The 9,056-nt window shown below is 38.8% G+C and overlaps 1 non-coding gene across 1 annotated transcript; it reads right to left on the bottom strand.

Moving 5' to 3' along the window:
• Positions 1-8,448: 8,448 nt before the first annotated feature.
• Positions 8,449-8,556, bottom strand: LOC148549071 (small nucleolar RNA R71). The gene has a single exon (XR_015898651.1). It is a non-coding gene; the product is annotated as a small nucleolar RNA R71 (small nucleolar RNA).
• Between the last annotated feature and the right edge of the window lie 500 nt (positions 8,557-9,056).

Raw genomic sequence — 9,056 nt, 5'->3', positions numbered from 1 at the left:
CACCTCTGAACTCCACCGAGTTTGATTGTGTGGAATTCTTCTCCTCTGCCTCTGAGGTTTAGACTTTCATTATAACAGCGGCGCGCCATCTTCTGATCTGCTTTTATCGTAGCTATCCCTTTTGTAGTTGGGAATTTTATGCATAGATGTGGAGTTAAAACTATTGCGCCGAGTTGATTTAATGTTGTCCGACCTATTAGGGCGTTGTAGGCTGAACTCACGTCGATCACGATGTAGTCTATTTTGAGTGTTCTGGATTGGTTTCCTTTTCCGAAGGTTGTGTGTAGCGGGACGTATCCCAATGGTTGCACTGGAGTGTTTTACCAGTCCGAACAGGCTGTTTGGATATGCTTTGAGTTCTTTATCTTCCAGGACGAGCTTGTCGAAGGCAATTTTGAATAAGATGTCGGCGAAGCTCCCTTGGTCTATCAGTGTGCGGTGGAGATTTACATTTGCCAGTATAATGGTGATGACCATGAGATCGTCGTGTCCTGATATGATGTCGGATGCGTCTTCCTTGGTAAACGTAATTGTGGGAATGTCGGGTGCTTCCTCCTTTCCTTTGATATGATATACTTCTTTGAGATATCTTTTCCGAGATGATTTGGAGATTCCTCCTCCTGCGAATCCTCTGTGTATCATATGGACATGTCTTTCTGGTGTTCGAGGTGATCGCTCGGTTCTTTCCACCTCCTCGTCTCTTCTCCTTTTTCTTTGCTCATCGTCTCGGGTGGCCAGAAACCGATCTAGTTTTCCTTCTCTCACTAATTTTTCTATGACATTTTTTAGGTCAAAGCATTTGTTGGTGGAGTGTCCACGGACTCGATGGTATTCACAATATTCATTCCGGTTTCCTCCTCTCTTTTGCCTTTGAGTGGTCGGGCTGGGGGTATTTTTTCTGTGTGGCAGACTTCTTTGTAAACATCCACCAGGGACACCCTAAGAGGGGTGTAATTATGGTATTTTTTAATTTTTCCCCCTTGTTGATCTTCTTTCTTTTTGTACTCTCTGTCTTTGTGTTGGTTGGTGAATCTGGATTTTGAGGTTTCTCCTAGTCGAGAATTTTTTCCATGTTGATGTATTTCTCTGCTCGTTCCTGTACTTCGTCCAGAGATGTGGGGTACTTCTTTGATATGGATTGGCTAAAAGGTCCTTCTCGTAGGCCATTGATGAGGCCCATGATGGCGGCCTCTGTTGGTAAGCTTTGTATGTCTAGGCATGTTTTGTTGAATCTTTCCATGTAGTTGCGAAGACTTTCCCGATCTCCTTGCTTGATTCCTAATTGGCTGGGGGCGTACTTAGCCTTGTCTTTTTGGATGGAGAATCTGGCCAGGAACTTTTTGGCTAGGTCATCAAAGCTTGAGATGGACTTTGGAGGTAGGTTGTCGAACCATCTGATTGCTGTCTTTGTGAGAGTTGTTGGAAAAGCTTTACAACGAACTGCATCTGAGGCGTCGGTAAGGTACATTCTACTTCTAAAATTGCTGAGGTGATGGTTGGGATCCGTAGTGCCATCGTACAAGGTCATATCCGGAAGTTTGAAGTCCTTAGGGATTTTGGTCTTCATGATTTCCCTAGTGAATGGATCTTGATCTTTGCGTGAGTTGTCCTCAGGGGTGGTCCGAGTAACTCTTGCTTTGAGATCGACTTCGAGTTTTAAAAGTTTATCTTCTAATTCTCGACATTGCCTTACCTCTCTTTATAGATCCTTCTCGACTTCTCGTTGATGATGGGTTTCTTTTTCAAGTTGCTTTAATCGATCTTGAAGCGCTTCTATCACTCCCGGATTTGATGAATTTTTGTCCCCGTTGGATTCTGGAGCGTCTTTTAGCGTAGTGTCCGCGTTTTTGTGCGGTGTTCTATCCTCTAGATCTGAATCGTGGTCATTGTCATGCTCGTCCGCCATGGTGGTGGGATGACTTCCAGGTTCCCCGGCAACGGCGCCAATGTTCTGAGGGTTACCTAAAACTATAGGTCGATCTCGGACGAGATCTTCTGTACTGGTCGCAGATGACGTGTCCGGCTGGTGGGTGACGGCCGGAGCTGTCGTGTCCGACTTGTGGGACTGGCTGCACTGCTGATCCTTGGTCACCGGAGGGTGGGGGGTACCTGCAAGAAACTCCGATGCTTAAGTTAGCATGGGTATTAAACAGGTTTTTAGTAGAATCAGAGTATGAGTTATACCTGGGTGCTCCAGTGTATTTATAATGGTGTGGAGTGACCTTTTTAGATAACATAAGTTAGTTATCTTATCTTATCTTTGGGTGAGGTCAGCTTATCTTCAAGGGAACCGCCATTATCTCTATAGGCTTAGACTGCCTTTGGATTTGGGTCGTGTTCTTCTATTTGGGCCCTTTACTGGACTTTTCTGTCGATTTGGCCGAGCTCTTTGAGAAGAGGTCGGATAGCCTGACCTAAAGAGGTCGGTCGCTTTGTTACTGAACATCCCAGGTCAGGTGTGTGAACAGGACTGAATATTGTGAATACCATCGAATCTGTGGGCATTCCACCAACGAATGTTTTGACTTAAAAAATGACATAGAAAAATTAGTAAGAGAAGGAAAATTAAATCGATATCTGGCCACCCGGGACGACGAGCAAAGAAAAAGAAGAAGGGATGAGAATGTCGGACGAACCGAGCGATCACTTCGTACGCCAGAAAGGCATGTCCATATGATACACGAAGGATTTGCAGGAGGAGGAATCTCCAAATCATCTCGCAAAAGATATCTCAAAGAAGTATATCATGTCGAGGGGAAGGAGGAAGCACTCGACATCCCTGCCATTACCTTCACTAAAGAATACGCATCCGGTGTCATCTCAGGACACGACAATCCCATGGTCATCACCATTATACTGAAAAATGAAAATCTCCACCGCACACTGATAGACCAAGGGAGCTCTGCCAACATCTTGTTCAAAACTGCCTTTGACATGCTCGGCCTAGAAGAAAAAGAACTTAGAGCATATTCGAACAGTCTGTTCGGACTGGGAGACACCCCAGTGCAATCACTCGGATACATCTCATTACATACAATCTTCGGGAAGGGAAACCAATCAAAAACGTTCAAAATAGACTACATCATGGTCGATGTAAGCTCTGCCTACAACGCCCTAACACTACAAGAAAAATACCCATTCAGCCACACTTTTTTTAAGCTACGTTTGAAAAGCGTAGCCTATTCTATGAATAGGCTACGCTTTTCTCCGTGTTGCCTTTTTATAAGAGAAAAGGATACACAATTATGGCATCATTTAAAAAGTGTAGCCTTAGGTATTTTAGAAATCAATTATAAAGTGTAGCCGTAGGTTGATATTTATAGGTTCACTTTTTGTATCAAAGGGGACGCTTTTAGAGAGTAGCCTATCTATTAAGTTTTTGGTGCGTTTTAAAAGTGATGTCTAATGTGTCTAGAGCAAAAAAATTGACACTTGGTAAATTTTTTAATTTCCCTCTTAACTTTTTACAGGTGTAAGCACACACACTCTGTAAGCTCACACTTAGTGAAAAGTTTCCCTCCATAGCTCAGACGTCACCCTTTCAGAGAAAACCCTCCAAGTCCAAAACACGAAGAAAACGCTTTCAGAAAACCCTCAGAACGCACCACGCGAAGTTCGTGAAGCCTCACCGTGCGAAGATCATCGCACCTCAGTCCCTACTCACCACTCAGTGCCACACCGTCATGAAGATCGTGAAGCTCACATCGTCGTGAACCCTCCTACACTGGTCGTCGCGCGCCGCCCATACCATCGTCGATCTCTGCGCTTCTCGTCGTCCTCTCTGTGCTTACATCGTCGATTAGGTATGTATTAATTTCCATTTGATTCTGAAATTTGAGGGGTTTAGGGTTCCGATTTTAGAAACCGGTTTCCGCTTGGTAATCAGAAACACAACAACTATGCTCTTATTTATTTCTTGTATTTCAATTAGAATGTTGAAAGGTTATCATTTAAGACCATGTATTTTAAATGACGTTTGAATTTTGTAGGTTTCGGTTCAGCCTTTTATGTTAAAATCCCAGTTTTATAGCAGTGTAAAGGACAGAACGCAGGTGTACAGGGAATTGGAGGTATGATAAATTTCATAATCTTTGTGTTTTAATTTACTAAACATTAAAGCTTTGATGGATACATGGTAATTGGGTTATATATCTTATTTGTGCAATTGTGCAGTCTCTAAGGAGGGACAAAGTTCTGCGTATTTTCAAATTAAATACTGGACAAGATGATTATGCTATAATGTTTTTGGATGACTACATAAAGCAGGTTAGTTTGTATTATTATGATTCCAACTTTCAGGAATGTAGTGTTGGGCCATAGTATAAAATGTTCATTCTAGTTTTAATGCTGCTGAATTGGCCCCATCTTGGATGTCTTAGTTTATTTCTGATGAGCGGATAATTTATACGGTTTTTGGCATTGTTTTTAGTATGTTTTTAGTAGAATCTAGTTACTTTTAGGGATGTTTTCATTAGTTTTTATGTTAAATTCACATTTCTAGACTTTACTATGAGTTTGTGTGTTTTTCTGTGATTTCAGGTATTTTCTGGCTGAAATTGAGGGACTTGAGCAAAAATCAGATTCAGAGGTAGAAGAAGGACTGCTGATGCTGTTGGATTCTGACCTCCCTGCACTCAAAGTGGATTTTCTGGAGTTACAGAACTCAAAATGGCGCGCTTCCAATTGCGTTGGAAAGTAGACATCCAGGGCTTTCCAGCAATATATAATAGTCTATACTTTGGCCGCGTTTAGAGGACATAAAAGGGCGTTGAAACACGTCACAAACCAGAGTTGAACGCCAGAAATACGTTACAACCTGGCGTTCAACTCCAGAAAGAGCCTCTGCACGTGTAACACTCAAGCTCAGCCCAAGCACACACCAAATGGGCCCCGGAAGTGGATTTATGCATCAATTACTTACTTCTGTAAACCCTAGTAACTAGTTTATTATAAATAGGACTTTTTACTATTGTATTAGACATCTTATGATCTTTTGATCATTTTTAGATCTCTAGACCTCCATGGGAGGCTGGCCACTCGGCCATGCTTACCCTATATTCACTTATGTATCTTTCAACGGTAGAGTTTCTGCACTCCATAGATTAAGGTGTGGAGCTCTGCTGTTCCTCAAAGATTAATGCAAAGTACTACTGTTTTTCTATTCAATTCAACTTATTCCGCTTCTAAGATATTCATTCGCACTTCAACATAAATGTGATGAACGTGACAATCATCATCATTCCCCGTGAACGCGTGCCTGAAAACCACTTCCGTTCTACCTTAGATTGAATGAGTATCTCTTGGATCTCTTAATCAGAATCTTCGTGGTATAAGCTAGATTGATGGCGGCATTCATGAGAGTCCGGAAAGTCTAAACCTTGTCTATGGTATTCCGAGTAGGACTCTGGGATTGAATGACTGTGACGAACTTCAAACTCGCGAGTGCTGGGCATAGTGACAGACGCAAAAGGAGGGTGAATCCTATTCCAGTATGATCGAGAACCTCAGATGATTAGCCGTGCTGTGACAGAACATTTGGACCATTTTCACAAGAGGATAGGATGTAGCCATTGACAAGGGTGATGCCTCCAGACGATTAGCCATGCAGTGACAGCGCATCGGACCATTTTTCAAAGAGGATTAAAAGTAGCCATTGACAACGGTGATGTCCTTACATAAAGCCAGCCATGGAAAGGAGTTAGATTGATTGGATGAAGACAGTAGGAAAGCAGAGGTTCAGAGTAACGAATGCATCTCTATACGCTTATCTGAAATTCTAACCAATGAATTACATAAGTATTTCTATCCTTATTTTATGTTTACTTATTATCTATTTTCGAAAACTCCATAACCTTTTGATATCCGCCTGACTGAGATTTACAAGGTGACCATAGCTTGCTTCATACCAACAATCTCCGTGGGATTGACCCTTACTCACGTAAGGTTTATTACTTGGACGACCCAGTGCACTTGCTGGTTAGTTGTGAATGAAAAACGATTTATTAAGACGTGCGTATAGAGTTTCTGGCACCGTTGCCTGAGATCACAATTTCGTGCACCAAGTTTTTGGCGCCGTTGCTGGGGATTGTTCGAGTTTGGACAACTGACGGTTCATCTTGTTGCTCAGATTAGGTAATTTTCTTTTTGTTTTATTTTCAAAAACTTTTCAAAAATCTTTCAAAAAATTTCTCCTTTGTTTTCGAAAAAAATTTTAAAATAAAAATGTTTTCAAAAATATATTTTTCTTCAGAATTTTTAAGAATGAATTCTAGTGTTTCATGAAGCATGTTGAAGACTGGCTGGCTGCAAAGCCATGTCTAATTCTTCTGGATAGGGAATGTCAGGCGTGTCATGTTTGAGTTACATACTAAAGCTTGGCTGGCTATTAAGCCATGCCTGACCCTTTGATTGGAGCTTTAGACTAAAGAGCATAAGATTCCTGGAATTCATATTAAAAATTTTGGAATCCTTATTTTTCTTTTTCAAAATGATTTTTGAAAAAAATTAAAAGAAAATACAAAAAAATTATAAAATCACAAAAATCAAAAAAATATTTCATGTTTCTTGTTTGAGTCTTGAGTCAAATTTTAAGTTTGGTGTCAATTGCATATTCATCTTGCATTTTTCGAAAAATTCATGCATTCATAGTGTTCTTCATGATCTTCAAGTTGTTCTTGGTAAGTCTTCTTGTTTGATCTTGATGTTTTCTTGTTTTGTGTTGTATGGTGTTTTTCATATGCATTCTTGCATCCATAGAGTCTAAGCATCAAAGATTTCCAAGTTTGATGTCTTGCATGTTTTCTTTGCATATAAAATTTTCAAAAATATGTTCTTGGTGTTCATCATGATCTTCAAAGTGTTCTTGGTGTTCATCTTGACATTCATAGCATTCTTGCATGCATTCATTGTTTTGATCTAAAATTTCCATGCATTGAGCATTTTTCATGTTTTTCTCTCTCATCATTAAAAATTCAAAAATCAAAAAAAAATCTTCCCCTTTTTCTCTCTTAAAATTTCGAAAATTAGATTTGACTTTTTCAAAAATTTTTAAAATCTAGTTGTTTTTTATGAGTCAAATCAAATTTTCAATTTAAAAATCTTATCTTTTTCAAAATCTTTTTCAAAAATCAAATCTTTTTCATTTTTCTTAGTTATTTTCGAAAATTTTAAAAAATATTTTTCAAAAATCTTTTTCTTATCTTTATCACATAATTTTCGAAAATAACATCATCAATTAATGTTTTGATTCAAAAATTTCAAATTTGTCACTTGCTTGTTAAGAAAGATTCAAACTTTGAGTTCTAGAATCATATTTTATGATTTCTTGTGAATTAAGTCATTAATTGTGATTTTAAAAATTAAATCTTTTTCAAAACTAATTTCAATCATATATTTTTAAAAATATCTCTTTATCTTATCTTTTTCAAAATTTGATTTTAAAATATCTTTTCTAACTTCCTATCTTCTTATCTTCTCAAAATTGATTTTCAAATTTGTTTCAACTAACTAACCAACTTTTTGTTTGTTTCTTATCTTTTTCAAAACTACCTAACTAACTCTCTCTCTCTCTCTAATTTTCGAAAATATCTTCCCTCTTTTTCAAAAATTCTTTTTAATTAACTAATTATTTTAATTGTTGATTTTAATTTTCGAAAATTACTAACCTTTTTCAAAAACTAATTTCGAAATTCACTAACTCTTTTTCAAAAATTATTTTCGAAAATCCTCTTTCTCTCTCATCTCCTTCTATTCATTTATTCATCTACTAACACTTCATCTCACCAAAAAAATCCGAACCCTCCCTCTCTGAGTTCAGATTTCCTTTTCTTCTTTTCTTCTACTCACATAAGGGAACCTCTATGCTTGGGCAAAAGGATCTCTATTATTATTATTTTTCTGTCCCCTCTTTTTCATATGAGCAGGAGCAAGGACAAGAATATTCTTGTTGAAGCAGATCCAGAACCTGAAAGGACTCTGAAGAGGAAACTAAGAGAAGCTGAATTACAACAAGCCAGCAAGCACCTATTAGAAATTTTTGAACAGGAAGAGGAGATGGAAGCCGAAAATAATAATAATGCAAGGAGGATGCTTGGTGACTTTACTGCACCTAATTCCAATTTACATGGAAGTAGCATCTCCATTCCTGCCATTGGAGCAAACAATTTTGAGCTTAAACCTCAATTAGTTTCTCTGATACAGCAGAACTGCAAGTTTCATGGACTTCCATCTGAAGATCCTTTTCAGTTCTTAACTGAATTCCTGCAGATATGTGATACTGTTAAGACTAATGGAGTAGATCGTGAAGTCTACAGGCTCATGCTTTTCTCTTTTGCTGTGAGAGACAGAGCTAGAATATGGTTGGACTCTCAACCTAAGGATAGCCTGAACTCTTGGGATAAGCTGGTCAAGGCTTTCTTAGCCAAGTTCTTTCCTCCTCAAAAGCTGAGTAAGCTTAGAGTGGATATTCAGACCTTCAGACAGAAAGAAGGTGAATCCCTCTATGAAGCTTGGGAGAGATACAAAGAACTGACCAAAAAGTGTCCTTCTGACATGCTTTCAGAATGGACCATCCTGGATATATTCTATGATGGTCTATCTGAATTGGCTAAAATGTCATTGGATATTTCTGCAGGTGGATCCGTTCACCTAAAGAAAATGCCTGCAGAAGCTCAAGAACTCATTGACATGGTTGCTAATAACCAGTTCATGTACACTTCTGAGAGGAATCCTGTGAGTAATGGGATGCCTATGAAGAAGGGAGTTCTTGAAATTGATACTCTGAATGCCATATTGGCTCAGAATAAAATATTGACTCAGCAAGTCAATATGATTTCTCAAAGTCTGAATGGAATGCAAGCTGCATCCAACAGTACTCAAGAGGCACCTTCTGAAGAAGAGTCCTATGATCCTGAGAACCCTGCAATAGCAGAGGTAAATTACTTAGGTGAACCTTATGGAAACACCTATAACTCATCATGGAGAAATCATCCAAATTTCTCATGGAAGGATCAACAAAAGCTTCAATAAGGCTTTAATAATGGTGGAAGAAATAGGTT

This window comes from Arachis ipaensis, chromosome B8 (genome assembly GCF_059453495.1).
Source record: "Arachis ipaensis isolate K30076 ecotype BB chromosome B8, ASM5945349v1, whole genome shotgun sequence".
Classification (NCBI taxonomy): Eukaryota; Viridiplantae; Streptophyta; class Magnoliopsida; order Fabales; family Fabaceae; genus Arachis; species Arachis ipaensis.
This window is presented reverse-complemented; position numbering and strand designations above follow the sequence as displayed.